The 15,834-nt window shown below is 41.8% G+C and overlaps 1 protein-coding gene and 1 long non-coding RNA gene across 2 annotated transcripts in view; one reads left to right on the top strand and one right to left on the bottom strand.

The window, feature by feature from the left end:
* PHYHIPL (phytanoyl-CoA 2-hydroxylase interacting protein like) overlaps window positions 1–15,266 on the bottom strand; it is a 117,612-nt gene extending 102,346 nt beyond the window's left edge. The window contains exon 1 of the mRNA XM_064145148.1: window positions 15,194–15,266. The gene's annotated coding sequence lies outside the window, so the exon portion shown is untranslated. The remainder of the gene's footprint in view (window positions 1–15,193) is intronic.
* On the top strand, window positions 13,708–15,157 carry LOC135176254 (uncharacterized). The gene is made up of 2 exons (XR_010302582.1): window positions 13,708–13,769; window positions 15,030–15,157. It is a non-coding gene; the product is annotated as an uncharacterized LOC135176254 (long non-coding RNA).
* Window positions 15,267–15,834: the final 568 nt, after the last annotated feature.

The raw sequence follows: 15,834 nt of genomic DNA, 5'->3' as shown, positions 1-15,834 counted from the left end.
TAGATTTTAACTCTAAGGTAACTGTTCTCCAATTTGCAATCTCTCTGGTTCTCGTGCTGCTGTATCTATGTTAAATGATAAGATGATGACAAGTGTTCTCCTCAGCAGTACTGCAGAAGGAAAGGAGGTTTATCCAGTTACCAGAGACAGTCACAAGCTGTGCTGCTCAGGGCAAGTCACTTAGCTTCACTGTGCCACCAGTGCATCTGTGCATGAGGGACAGCAGGTCTCAGATGCCATAAAAACGAGTACCACTACAGACTGGAGGCAGGAGGTGTGGAAGTCCTTAAGGTACAGACAGGTGAAGAACAGCTCTAAGGACAGGTATGAGGAAGTGGAAAGTTAATTTTCCTGTTTCTTTCCTTGCAAATTTTGTGACCACTGATATTTCAAAACTTTCCCCTATTAAGAGACAAAAACACAGGCTTAGGGGCTGCAGCAAGGAGAGTTCCCTCCTTGAGCCATGCTCCAGCTGCTCCAGAACATTACACAGGAACCACGATAACCAGTACAGGCACCTTCTGTATAAAACGAAGGACAATGTTTTCTGATTACAATAAACCTTTCCAGTGCTCCACAGAATTTGGTGCTCAGAATTAATATTCTGGCATTATACTGAACAAGCACTTGAGTCCATGTACTTCAGTATTCAAGATGCCATTTTCTACCTTTCCTAGTACTTTTCTTTTCTCTCTCCCTTTTTAAAGAGGCATTCTGGTTAACGATATGTCATGTTATATCAGTGTCTGTGGCAGACTATATCGTGTACACAATGTGCTGTACATGACCCGCAGGGTGCAATTCTACCTTAAAACAACCCTTGAGAGCACCATGTCCTGCAGCCATCACTCAGCAGCACATCTATCACCTTGCAGACACAGGATTCAATCTCTGCGCTTCAGGGGCAAGGTCTGTCCCTAGGTGACAACAAATTAAAAAGGCAGAGCAATACCTAGAGACACCACAATGCTTTGGATAACTCCTGTAAATTATACAGAGACAAAAATAACTTGTTTATTGCACAGATGTGCAGATTTCAAAGGGCTAACCTGTGTCTGCTGTGCTCTGTTTCACAGCTGAAAAGTATATAATGGGCTTCCAGTGATGCCCATCTTAGCACGGAAGCCAGGCTAAATACATGATTCATGAACATATATCATCATGTCACCCAAATTCACTGTAGCTACATGGTTTATCTGCTGTAACATTTAGTGTCATCCACCCTGCATGATAAATATTTTACTGTCCTCTTTTCAAATAGGACTTCCTGTAGCATGGAACACATGGAAGATCATCATGACTGACAAAAATCTATCTTGTGAAAGAGCTGTTGCGTTTCTTGACTATGAATAAGTTATGTCCTGTTCATAGTAACTTGGTGTTAACTACAGTATTTAACTGCCAAAGTATTCAGCATCATCTTGCCTGCACTGTAAATAATTTATCTGTTCATTTCTGCAGGGGACATCGCATAAGCAAACTTGAATGGTAGTTGATTACATGCATAGTATGTATAGTCCCAGAAAGGATTTGCAGCAGCCATGAGACAGGAGTCCTTGTTGCTGCTCCCACTGCAGAACAGCTGAGAAGCGAGCACACAGTCTATTGATAAGCTTTTGTTAGGAGAGCATCCACAAATAGACAAGCACTGAGAGCCCATCAACTAGCTCCTGGGGTTTACCAGCTTGCCAGCTCTACTTACTGTTTCAGGCAAGCCTGTTAGGAAGGCACTAACAGGTCCTTAGTAAGGGTAATCTTTGGTCATGTCACATTCATCTTTCAAAGTCACCATAAGGCTCCTCGAGGGAGCATTAAAAAGTCACTCAAAAGTCTCTATGGCACTGGATTTTAAAAATTTATTAGTAAAATAAACTCTCTCCCCCTCAATAATTTTCATTCATAAAAATTCTGTGTGGTCTTACTATTTTGACAGAGCTCCTCAAATTAGGGAACTGCAAGGCAAATTTACTTAAAATCACCAAGAATCAAAGACTTCTGGTGACTCATTGCTATTTCACCAGGAATATCTCAAAGTCTTTCAGGTTCTTGGGGACTCCAGCTCCTAGTCTCCACTTTGCCACTAAAAGTGTAATCACAAATAAGCAGCAATTGCCCCTGACATGATTATATATCCTCAATCCTCAAGGAGGCTATGAGTCTAAACAAATATTTTTGAATGACTCTGAATGAAAGATCATAGCTACAGCTTACAGACTTGCCTACTACTATTCCATTTGACCATTAATACATTTTAACTTGGCCTGTGAACTCAATGAGATCTACTTTCTTCTCTCAGCAACTATTTAACTTAAGTGGATTCAATTAAGCTACAACTGTATATGCCAGTGTAATTAGGAGGAGAATCTTGCCTGATAAGAAACAACATGACTTTAAGATGTAGTGCTTAGGCTGCACTGTAAAATAAAGTTACATTCTGGGATACAGGTAGTATTGCTTTCCTAGTCTGCCAGTCTTACCAACTGAACACACAGCCAAGAAGGAAAATATGATTGTTGAGAGACTTCAGAATTCCTTACTGATCTCCATAATCAGCAAAACTGGATTTTATAGTGGAATGGAAATTAATGGTTCTGTCAAGCTTCTTTTATTGACATTCTACATATTCACACAATATGTGAGTCCCTACTGGCTAGGAAAATTCTAGAGGCTTTTTATTGAAAGTAGGCTCAGTTTATATGTAACCTACAAAGACATATGCCACTGCATGCACTTGGGAAGACATTTTGTTGAATACATTATTAGTTTCAGAACCGTATCATGGAAGTTTTGCCTTACAAGAAGATGAATTACACTCAGGATAACTAAAGCTGTGCACTTTGCAAACAGCATGGGTTTCTCTTGTTGCTTGTGCAATAAATTACTGCTGGAACCTAGGTACAAGTTTGCCCAGAAGTGCTAATCAAAATGGATACTTTGCAAAAGTCATGTCACAATGCCATGGGAAGAAAAATTTCCTTCTAGAAGCTAACACAGGATAACAAGAGGTAGAGTGAAAGATTTTCTTTCTATTTTGATGTTTGCTTGGAAATGTTCTGTTCCTCCTGAAATGGAACATTAAGCTTTCATTCCTTATAAAGTAGTTCCTTACCTTTTATGTTTGTTTTTTTTTCCTCAGAGAATCTACACATCACATTCAAATTGAATGTAGATACAGCTTTGGTTATGCACAAATGTTTTCTTCCAACCTGGATTTTAAAGGAAGTCTCTGTATAGGGAACAAAACCCTTTGACCTGCAAGGAGTCCTTAACATACTTGTTCAGATTATAATGATGCTTGAGTGGTAGCTGTGGCACCAATTTGTCCTGCCATAGTTAGGCAAGCAGAGATAAGCACTTATTGGGCAGAACTATTACCTTGTTAAAACCCAAATAGGCATCACAGAAGTCTTACAGTCTGATAAACACAAAGGACATAAAAAAAAGGGATTATTTTATATGGGGAGCTGATTTCAGTGAACTTGCATGTGGCAGAGGGCAAGATCCACAGTGCAGCCAGAAATTTCCTCAAGATCCAACTTTGCTCTCTTTGCCAAGTTTCTCTCTTTGGTATGGTTTGCAGAGAAACTTTGGATTTGAGTTTAGATAATACAATTTATAGTTTTTGGTGGCAGTAGATAATTTTCTCATGAATTAACCTCTGAAAGAAGTATTAAATAGCTTATCCTTAGAATTTTTGCTTTACAATACAGAAAAAAAACCCCAAATATTGACATTGATACCAAAGTTCAGTCCGGTTTCCTTAATGTTTTGGATGTTTTTTCCTGTGAGACTCAATTCCCTTTGCCCTCTCCCTAGAGAAACTCTTCAAATATCTTGGAGCAGGGAAAAAAACCCCAAACAATCAAACAAAGAAAACCTCACATCAACTACAACAAAAAACCCAAACAACCAACAAGAAAAAACCCCACCAAAACAAACAAACAAACTAACTAACTAAAAACCTGCAAATGAATAAAAACACCCCAAACCAATCCAAGAAAACCAACACAAAACACAACTGCAAAATGCCGTTTCACACATTTACTGTTTGTTCTAACTGTGTAGCTCTGAAAAAGACTCTCCAATGCCTGCTTATAGTTACCTCAGAGAACAGAGATGAGAAAGAAAAGCGCTAGTGCAACACATTTCCCATTTAAAGCATTTCATAAGTGTGCGCCTAGCTAGAATGTTTTGGTGAGAAGAATTAGATTACAGTCTGTGAAAAGGAAACAAAGGTGATGTTTACTTCACTCATAGGCTTGTTGAGATGTATGAAGACAAGAACACAAACCTAGATAACACAGTTGCTCTCTGGCTTCTGGTTGCCTCCCTTCTCTCTAACTTGCTGCCTGCTTCCTAACCCCCCTGGCTGATTCTCCAAACTCACCTTGAACATAAGGCAAAAACTGGGATAAGGTAGAGCAATGGAAAGGAGGTGGAAGAGTGGTTGAGAGCCCCTCCTGGGGACTCTGGTTTCTGGGAGGGCTGCTGTGTTTCTGTATTACTTTTTCACTTGTATGTTTCTATCTATAGCTGTAAATATTGTAAATATCTGCTTGTATCTTGTGGTAAGCTGTAAATATAAAGCTTCATTCTAATTTCCAGTTTGGCTGAGTCTAGTCTGGGTGATTTTCTTAAGTGTGGGGGGGGAGCAGCTAACACCCAAACTATCACAAATATATCCATCTATATACAAGTATTTTCTAAGCAACACTTGTAATATGTGCACAAGACAAGCAATAAAAGGTCTTTACAGACAGAGGTAGAAGAAAACACCTACCTGACTAGGAAAAAAAAGCTGAAAAAGCCATCATAAACACCAATTTTCACAATTCCATTCACAGACTTGTTGCTCCTTTTCCTATCTTTGGACATCCCTAAGTAAAACCTGCCTCTGTCCTCCCAGCACTTGCCCCTCACATCTTTAAAAACAAGAATGAGCCCATCAATTATTTATTTAGGCTTGCAAAAAAGATGAATGTCTCTTATGTGAATTGACAATCAATAGACAGAGACCACCTCTCATCTCACTGCAAAGTTCTCAAAAGGACATCTTCACTGGTCCACACAAGGTGCTTGTAGCTTCACTCAGCCTGTCAAAGTCAGCCAGCCCAGCCTGGGCAGATTCATGCTAACCTGGATGAGTTGCCACCTGATGGCTTAGAGCAGTTCTATGATATACTCTGGCTGTAGCACTAGCGCACTGCAGAGGGAGATGAGAATCCAGCCACTTTGGAGTATCGTGGTGCGTGTTTATTTTAGCCCTGAATTACACAAAGCTTGCATCAGAGCCCAGGTACCTTTGGGCATCAGCAGTCAGCTTAAGAGGCTGAACTTGCAGGCAAATCGTGCTGGTCTTTGGTGAAGCAATTATTCCGCATTGACAGACACAAATGTTAAATTATGGGGCTTGAAATCAGTGCACAACCCCTTTCGTGATTATGGCAGTTTCCCACCATCTCATTGAGAAATTGAAATTCATAGAGAAGACAGAAATAGAAGGTGACAAAGGCTTCACATTACCCCTCAAAAATAAATTATTCAGTAATGCTACAAACAAACGAGCAGCAGTCAGAGCTCCCACGATTCTGTGGATTCTTGTCTTTGGTAGTTGAATGCAATGATAAGAGAATAGTAATCATCATCATTGCCATCTCCCTAACATTCTGATTTTGTGTGCATGTGTGAGATGGTTGTTGCTTCCATTAAAAAATAAATGTAGCAAATGAAATAGTCAAGCAAATATGAAATGCTAACAGGTAAAATAGCAGGCATCAGGAGAGAACAGAGTGAGAACTGAAGAAAAGAAATGTTTTCATCTAACAACAGTGTGTCTTGGGAACACTAATCAGAGGTACCTCTTTTCTCTCTGAAAATTGCCTCTACCATCTATCACCTGTGACCTGCTGCAGAACTCGTCTAACTGCAGTATCTGGGTGCAAAGCAAGTGAGGAAAGGAGCCCCTGTCTGCTGTTTTGTAATCATGAATTCCGACTGGAGAACGGCCGATTAAAATGCTCCGTGTGGCAACGGCAGGCGAGTGACTGTCTCCCTGACAACAATAATAATGCACATATGAATAAAACCTTGTGTTTACATCAAAGTCTGGAGGTTCAGGTCCTAGAAATGTCAAAAGCAGCTGAGGCTGGCATATCATATAGTGTTGTTATTGATTTCTTAATTATCTGGCAAGAAACATGTTGATATTTAGTTTATTCTGTTTAGAGCTGAGATTTCTCTTTTCCTGTTGCTGTCTGGAAGAAATAGAAGATTTCCAGAACTGTGACTCTAATTGCACCATTTTTTTCCAGTGCAAGCTGTTAAATTTAAAGGCCAATACATTTACTGCTTTACAGTTTCTTAACTGACTCATTACATTAAGGAAGAATATAGTTTGGTTTTCCCTGTTGCCACAAGACATATTTATACCAATTAATTGCATTAGATGTTCACACAATTTCCCCTCTTTTTTTGGGAAAAAAACATACAAAGTTAATGTTCTGTAACTCTTAGGAAATTATGCCATTAGGCCTTGTTGAAGAACTCTGATGGGAAAGGTGCTTCATTTCTACAGAAATTAGGGTTTAGGCTTCAGAGCCAACTGCTGGTTTCAAACTTGAAATCGAACAGTCTATGTCTGTAGCTTCTTTATGGCAAAGAATGTATGTGCTTGCGAGCTGTAATCAACTGGTAAGCACCAGTTGCCCAAACTAAAATATATCTATTTCAGATAAACCACACTCCAGAGGCTTCCCAGGCTGCATGACCTCAATCTCTCACATCTGCTGTGCTTGTTCTGAGGACCAGGAGATTATCTAGTATGTTGGCGTGAATGCAGGGGATGCACTGCTGCAGCTATTCAGCAGATAGAGCGTGTGCGGCTGGGCAGCTGCAGCCACAGTCCTGCTAAGCCTGGGATGTCAAAATGCCTTGCTAAGCTAACATGGCAAGAAGCAGCTGAAGCAAGAGCTCTTGTCTCAACCGAGACCAGTTTAACCACTAGGGAGATTCAGTCTCTCTTTGTAACTCGGCTTTTATCTCTCAGGAACATGCCAAAACACTTTCCCCCCCTAGGTGTCCCCAAATACTGTGCTCACTGTTGCAAGATCTAAGTCAAACGCTGTGCTGAGACTCCACCAGGACCAAGCACAGGCAGCGGGACTACCTCTTAAACCCATCACTTTGACAGTTTCTGCTCCCATCCTTACTTCTGCCACCTCAACTGCAGTGATAAAAAGCAGCTCATAGTGAAATGAGCAGAAGATCTTACTGTACTGTAGAGTCACAACTATATTTTCACCAGGCTAACTTTAGGAGTATGCTTATGGTAGGACAAGCAGCAACTAGGCTGATTGTAGCTGCAGTTGCACCAAGAAGAGTGCTACTGCCACAAAGGGAGGTTGCAGCCAGCTGGGGGTTGGCCTCTTCTGGCAGGCAACCAGCAACAGAACAAGGGGACACAGTCTCAAGTTGTGCTGGGGGAGGTATAGGCTGGATGTTAGGAGGAAGTTCTTGACAGAGGGAGTGATTTGCCATTGGAATGGGCTGCCCAGGGAGATGGTGGAGTTGCTGTGCCTGGAGGTGTTGAAGAAAAGCCTGGATGAGGCACTTGCTGCCATGGTCTAGATAACTGGACAAGGCTGAGTGATAGGTTGGACAGTATGATGTTGGAGGTATCTTCCAACCTGGTTGATTCTATGGAGATCCCAGTGATTTCTGAGAGCTTAGCACAGCGGTGTGAGACAGTGCAGCCCTCAGAGGATTGTGCTGAGCACTGAGACACCAGGATGTTTATGGATTTTAGAAGTCATATATTATCAAACTGTTTCCAGAGGCCAGTACTTTCCTTATGAAATCTCATACCATTTCTTTCTATCCACAATGGTGTTTGTTCTACACATACACACCCATGGAAGCCAAGGCAGAAGTAAGCTGACCAAAGACAACACTCACAAATACTTCCTATGCCCATGCCACAAAATCATCCAAGAAAAAAAATAAATCACCTAAGAGGGGGATATGACCCTTGCCAGCTTCAAGGGTTGGCTGCAGTGCTGTTGAGGGTTGCAAGGCAACCACTACTGCAGACCAGACCCATTCTCTGAGCTTTACATCGAGGCAAGTTCACTGAAGGAGCTGCCCTTACAACATTTCTGTACCTCCAGTCCTTCAGTGACTGGAGACAAATGAAAAGGAAATTATCCACATGGTGTGGACTGTCATTTTAATAGGCTACTTATCACACCATTACTACTTGTGCCTGATGCAGTAGCGCTCAGGTGCATAATTGTTCTGAGCAGTGCACTAACACGGGGAAAGGCAATTCATCACACACTAATTGTCTCTCGCAGATTATGTGTGTTTCCCTTTAGTTACAGAGTGGGGAAGAGCTCCCACCTGTAAATGCACTGCTCAATTTTCAGATACAGTTTTGACAACAAAAAGTAATTAGTAGCATGGCCCCTGGCAACCTGACTGTAACAATTTGAGAGGCTTGCTCCGACTACGCTACTTTAATTTCTAAGCGATAACTTGAAGATAAAAGTAGTTTTCTTTCCATTGTTCTGGAAAGACACTCCAATTACAGGAGGACTTGAAGTAGGAATAATAAGATTGTACTTAAAGTACATGGAATTCAGTTTTGAAATATTGGCTAGAAACAAGTAATGTATACATTAATTGAATAAAGTGAAGGTAAAACTTAGAGAAGTGTAAAAGGTATTATCAAAAGACAACTCTAGCACATAGTTGTGTAGCTGATTTTTTTCAGCTTACTTCAGCATAACCACTGCTGCTTTCAAATCTTAATTGGGCTTTGCAATGCTTCTGTCCAGCTTACTATTGCACTCTCTCAAAAAGCTGGAAATGGGACCTATGTTGCTTCTGACATCTGGATTTCCTACTTTAGGGCTATAAATTGCACCATCACCTCCTAGCACTCTGACCTTCCTAGCCAGGAAGCTTGAGAAGGGGCTCATTTCATTGAGGTGAACAGTCAGCACATGTTTTGGACTGGAATTTTTCTATATTGAAGCATTTCTGGAGTAATTTTGAAGGCTGAATTAATTCTTTACAACCACTTGTTCACAAATAATTAATAATAAATAGGAGAAAAAAAAAAGCCTAATGCATCGTTTACTATGAACTGTTTGCCAGCTTGTGGGCACAGTCACAGAAGTCCTTGCACATTTGCATTCTCCAAGTGCTCTGTGAAACACAGTCAGGATGCAGAGGTGACAGGGACGGATGCTCTGTTGCCTAATTCACAGCAAAGGGCTACTGGAAGTAGAGCCAGGGGAAGCTTTCCCACATATTTCAAAGAGTGGCAGGGTTGTTATTCACTGTGAACTGTGACACAACCACAGGCTCTGCCATTACAGACCTATTAACATTAAGTAGATTGGTCCCTTGAGCACGAAAGGTTCTTCAACAAACAGTGAGTATTTTTTGAACACAGAAGAGCTGCCACACCTACTCTTCCTTAAAGGAAAAAAAAACAGAGGCTTCAAGTCTTCCTAAACAAAGCCTTTGTCCCATAGCTAATAAATACTTCATTTCAAACTCATTATTTGCCCAACCTGATTATTACTTTGTCTGGTCATGGTGTGTATGTGACTACTTCATACCTTGTTTCCTCATGACAGATTTTTATTTGAACTAAAAGAGCTCTCTATGGTGTTTCCCTGCTTCATCTAATTGAAAGTGATCACAAATTCTCTTGCGCTTTCCTAGGTTGAACAAATAATCACCTTCTGGTCTTATCTCATCTGATACCCTCCACATCTCAGTTGTTACCTCCTACTTGATCCAGCTTCACATCCTCTCTTGTGTACATGAGTGATAAAGGCATCATGTATTTTTCTAGGATAACTCCCAGGAATTATTTGTATAAGGGCATCATTAGAGCCACAACTTTCAAAATACCCTAATTATTTCCGTCTTTAAAGTGGGTGTGGAGTGGGCTTGCAGGACAGCACAAGCTGCCAAACTCCTAAAGCAAGTCATCCCCAGAAGGATCAGTGCTGGGCCCAGTCCTGTTCAATATCTTTATTGATGATCTGGGCAAGGGGATGGAGTCCATCATCAGTACGTTTGCAGATGACACCAAGCTAGAAGCTGTTGGAGAGTAGAAGAGCCCTGCAGAGGGACCTAGACAGGCTGGATGGGTGGGCATAGGCCAATGAGATGAGATTTAACAAGGCCAAGTGCCAGGTCCTACACTTTGGCCACAACAACCCCAAGCAGTGTTACAGGCTGGGGATGGAGTGGCTGGAGAGTAGCCAGGAAGAAAGGGACCTGAGGGTACTGGTAGATAGTAGCTGAACATGAGCCAGTAGCGTGCCCAGGTGGCCAATGGGATCCTGGCCTGTATCAGGAAAATTGTGGCCAGTAGGACAAGGGAGATTACTCTTCCCCTGTACTCAGCACTGGTCAGGCCACACTTTGAGTCCTGTGTCCAGTTCTGGGCTCCTCAATTCAAGAGAGATGTTGATGTACAGGAACATGTCCAGAGGAGGGCAACAAAACTGGTGAGGGGCCTGGAACACAGCTCTGTGAGGATAGGCTGAGGGAGCTGGGGCTGTTTAGCCTGGAGAAGAGGAGGGTCAGGGGTACACTCAGTATACCTCCTAATTATATATCATTGTTTGCTTAGGAAGTACAAGGATAAAACTATGGAAAAAATAAAAACTGAACTTATAGAACTGAGCAGATTACGGTCAGGATTTTCTTTAAGGGTGATGTTGCATAGCTATTAATGCATTGCACACTTATCACAGCTGTATTTTGTAAAGATGAACTACTTTTGCACCTATATTGTATAATTTAGACTGAGTATTCTATGTCCATTCCTACTAGCAGCTAGTGACACCTATCAGGCAAACATCCCTTTTGTTTTGGTGCATTCAGCTGAGGTTTTACTACGAGATCAAACATGGCATATTAAAGATCTTTCTTCTTTTTGGTAGGGAGAGATTTGCTTAGCCTATTTAATTGTTTGGTGCAGGTTTTAAGCATTCATAAAAGAACATCCTTTTTTTTTTTTTTTAAGTAAAAGAACACATTTCAGAGATCTAAACATCTGTTAGAGGCTATGAAGGTAGCATAACCAAAAATTTGGATTGGATTCGCATCTCTCTACATTGCTTCGCATTTTTCATGCAGCATATTTAGATGCTGTCCCTCTCTCTAGGCAACCAGAAGCATGACAGTGAAAGATAAGAATAAGTGGACAAGCAGCCTCTCATCACCACTAACATCCAATTTCTAAACATTCTTGCTCAAAACTGCTCTTTTCAAATCAGGTTTTTGCACAGTAACAAATAATTGCTTATTTTCTCTGCTCCATTGAAGAACAGGCCTGTGTTAATTTATCTGGAATAAACATGCATACAGCCTACATTGTCCTCTGATAACGTTGTTTACAGTTGTTGGCTCTGTCCAGTGTGTTGTAGACGACTGTTACAGATGTGTGGAGCATTAGAAAGGACTGTCTTTGCTAGCAGCATGAAGTAGCTATCACTCTTTGTTCCCCTGCTATTTTCATTAGGTCTTATTCACGTGTCCCTGAGAGTGAGAGAGTCAAAGTCATCTGCCTGCTGGTTATTATGCTGCTGAACAAAGAGGTTCTTCAGCCTAGAACAGGAGGCTGAAAACAAGTCTGTTGATAAATTATTATTCCTATTTAGAATCACTGCAGCTGGCTGATGCTGAAGTTAACACCACACATCTGCACATACTCAGGGTGTTTTTACACCCATATACAGAACAAAAGCTCCATGCACAGCGATTGTATACCAAGAAATTCAAGCAAGTTCTAAGCTATCTCACACAGCTTAGGTATTAAAAACTTATTTTCACCACAATTAAAGTAGTACCACATGTTAGGCATGATTTCTTTCCCCAGGCTGGTTTCACAAAACTAAGTGTTTTATTGTGCTCAGGATTTTATATTAATGGAGGGTTATGTCAGAACAGGTACAGAACACTTTTATCTAATTGTAGTCAATGAGAAGACACTGCTAATCACCACATATCCTCACCTCATGGACATTTCCTGTATGCCACAATCCCTAAAATTACTGTGCAAAGAAAGGGACAAAATTCCCCATTATCTGCAACACAAAGGTATTCACCTTCAGATGCATGCTAGGCACAACGAGAAATCAGTAGCTTCCTGGTTAACTGAAAATGAGTCTCTACTGCAGTTATTAACATTTGTTAGAAACAAAATAGGTAACACCTACCGAACAGAAATTAAATCACTGTTGCAGCAGTGATCACAGAGTAACTCTATGTTGGAAACTAGATTGACTTTCAAAGCCATACTTGCTTCTGATATATATCTTTCCCACCTGACATGATTCAAAGTGGTTTATCGCATGCAAATCCCTACACCAAGGAAGCCAAGAATCAAACACGCAGTAGAACATCAGTGATAACTAGTCAGGCAGCAATATGTAGAAAAGCCATCTTGAACCAGAGTCTGCAAAGCAATGCTGATTAGCAGGAGGCAGATTTCATGGGTTGCATTAATAAGGCAGGCGATTATCTCATTCTGTCCTATGTTGGTAAGGCCTCAGAATAACAAGTACAGTCCAGTCCAGGGCCCAGGCACTCAATTCTTTTTCCTTTGGAGGTTGAGGGAATCTTTGTCTAAGGTTTTAAGAGGTTAAACATATAATTTCTCAGGAGTGAAGTAAATTAAATTGGTCTTGTCTTAGAGCTGAACTGACATCTCCACAGAGGTTCCCTCCCAGTGCTATATGACACTGCTTGCATCTGTGAATATCAAGGTTAGTGCTGCCAGTTAAATATAAACCAAAGAGAATGCCCAGTTTAAAACAGAAAGCTACTTCTGGACAAATGGATATTTCTGCATTGACCTAATGCTGCTATTAATGAATGCTGCATTAAGTCTTTGCCTAAAGATCTGTATTTTACAACAGTTTATAGATGGCCTAGACACACATAATTGTTCTTAGATTTTAAGATCAAAAAACCTGTCTCCTCATTCCAACCTCTATCTAACGATGCAGATAATTTCCCAGAAGATCATTATGATATGACAGCCACATTCTCCCTGAAAATAAAGAACTTTCAGAGGAGAAAAGCAGATGTCTCGGTCAAACCACTCATGTTTTATCACCATCCTAAGGGCCTTTTTCTTTGGTGCTAACTGCAAAGAAGAGGTTTTGGCAGAAGTGGATGCCGTCTCTAACTCCTGTAGAAATCACTCTCTCCCAGAGTAATGTGCTGGCACAAACAGGTCTGCCAGCACAACCAGACATGGGGGCTGACAGCTCTGCATCCCAGGGAGTCCATGACCTCACACAAGCAGATCTGCTGCTTACTTTTCTGGATCCTAGAGGAGCCCCAAGCCACCCCCAGGCTTACCCTGCTCTGATGGCACTGCAGTGCTGAGCAAAAAACAGGCTGAAAGCACCTCCACTGATCAGACACCAACACTAGAGCAGCTGCAAGTGATGAAGATGATTCATCAGATGAAGATGATTCATCACCTGCCTTCACTTTTTTTACAGACATAGCTCCAGCTCTCAGCAAGGGCCACAGAGGCACAAATCAAGCCCTGATACCTAATGCACCCTCTCTGCAAGCACCTTAGCCTGATTCAATTAACAGGTACAGGACACATTAAGTTCAATTTCTTCCTGCACTCCTATCATCCAGCTCTTCATAAACAAGCTCCTCTTCAAAGTGGCATTAAGTCAGCCCAAACACAGACCTGGAGTTATGGCCCACAGGCACTGGTGAGTAATTTTCCACATTTACTTAAATGTGGGTTTCAAGCTATCAGGTACCAAACCCCATATAGCGTAGGAACTGTGCAGTTATTCAGTCCTGTTAATAGGAAATAATTTCAGTGAGCAATCTACTAATTATCTTTAGAGAGAAGGAGCAGCCTAAGAAATTTTGCAGCCTAAGTGCCTTGCCTTTGGGAAGTCTTAACTGCCTTTACCTGTCAGCTTTTTCCTGCTTCAACATCAACTTTAAATAGAAAATTAAACACATAGAATGCATAAAAGCACATCTGGATTGAGACTGGGGTTTACTCCTGGAAAGAGCGTGTGCCTTCCTACAACACAATGTCCTGGCTGTCCTTCCTGTGCAGGAAGGACCTGTAGCTAGCATGACACAGGATGACAACTGGTTTCTTTTTAGGAGCAAAGTGGTATGAGCAGTAGGATTGGGATAGAAATCCTACAAGGCAGTATAAGTCAAGACCTGTGAATATTCTGCCTAAACAAAATATAGGCAGTATGCCCAGCAGCTGGGCAGCAGAGGTCAGAGACTGGGCTGGTTTGGAAGAAGGACGGATCATCCTTGTCGTCCTGGCAGCACTAACAGTGATTCAACCATTTCCCTGGGGAGCCTATTCCAGTGTTTGAGAACCCTTTCAGTGAATAAGTTTCTTCTAATCTCCAAACTAAACCTCCCCTGATGTAACTCTAGGGCATCTCCTCTTGTCCTACAGAGAGTCCTTGCCGATTTCTAGCAGTCTCTCTTCCCCACACTCAGTGAAGGGGTTCAGGGGACCACCAGAACTTAGCCTGAAAGCACTCCCCTGGACGGCTCTCCTTACCCCACACATAATGATCACTACCAGGAGCACTCTAGAACTGAAAGGTCAGGGCCTCAGATGTACTCAGTGTCTTGCTCCACTAATTGAATCTCCAGATCCCAGACACTGAAGGCTACCAGCATCTCCAGGAGCTGTGTACAGAAGGGACGCCTCACTGAGCAGCACTTTTGTGAGGCAAAAAGAGAGCACAAAGAGTCTCCTGTTACACCTACACATCTAAAAGCTTCTCCAGCCCATGGTGAACAGAAAGCTAACCAGCACAAAAGCCTGGGCCCCGACTCAGCTGAGCATGTTACAATACGCTCCATTTTAGGCACGCAGCCGTTAATAGCATTATTTCTGTACACAAACTTTAAAAAGACAATAACCGAAGGAGAACACAACACAGATCTACAATCAGGAAACTGCTCCTCCTTCCTTCTCACAGAAACAGGACCCTGGCAGAACGCAAGGAAGGTACCAGCACGGAGGTACGAAGCAAACCGAAGGAAGCATCTTAAACAACATCCCTGCAAAAGTTCCTGCCCAAGAAGACATCGGAAAGGTCAAACATGTAACTTGCTTGAAAAGACGAACAGGGCAGTCACTTACCGGTAAGATGGCTTTCTCCTAGCGGTTCAGACGCCAGTTCGGTGGTGGCCCAACCCTTCCGAGAGCAACCGGCTAGAACTGCCCCTTGTTGTGTCCTTAATCACTTACACCTGGCTGCTTTCAGACACAGGACACGCCTCAAACTCAAAGCAGCTGCTCTCCTCCTTGATTGCTGTTGCGTTTCATTTTGTTGTTGGTTGTTGGCTTGGTTTGTTTGGTTGTTTTTTTTCTTCAGGTGGTGATTTGTTAAGTATTGGCCGGAGAGTTTGGGAGGACCAGGATTCAATGCACAACTTGTGTCATCACTGAAATTTCTACCAAAAACTGTAATTTACCTTTCATTAATAACCTGTCTGAACTGGTAGAGCAGAGAACTAGGTAAGCTCATTATTTTACAGATCAAATGAAGTTTAAAAACAGCAGAGCTCTACTTTTGTGCTCAGACAGCTGCCCTGATCAAGCTGTCCAGCAAGTGAAGTTGTACTGATTTAAATATACTATAGGTGGAAAATGATCTCACACAAGAAGGAAGGGAAAAATGTATACCCAAAAGACCTTAGACCAGAAGCCAAAACAAACCTTCTGGATCATCTCTGAGATCCCTCCTGTCACCAGTGTCTTCCAAACAAATCACAGAGACT

The sequence above is a fragment of the Pogoniulus pusillus genome, chromosome 6 (genome assembly GCF_015220805.1).
Source record: "Pogoniulus pusillus isolate bPogPus1 chromosome 6, bPogPus1.pri, whole genome shotgun sequence".
NCBI classification, from domain to species: domain Eukaryota; kingdom Metazoa; phylum Chordata; class Aves; order Piciformes; family Lybiidae; genus Pogoniulus; species Pogoniulus pusillus.
The sequence above is the reverse complement of the archived record's forward strand: the minus strand, read 5'-3'. Positions and strand labels throughout refer to the sequence as shown.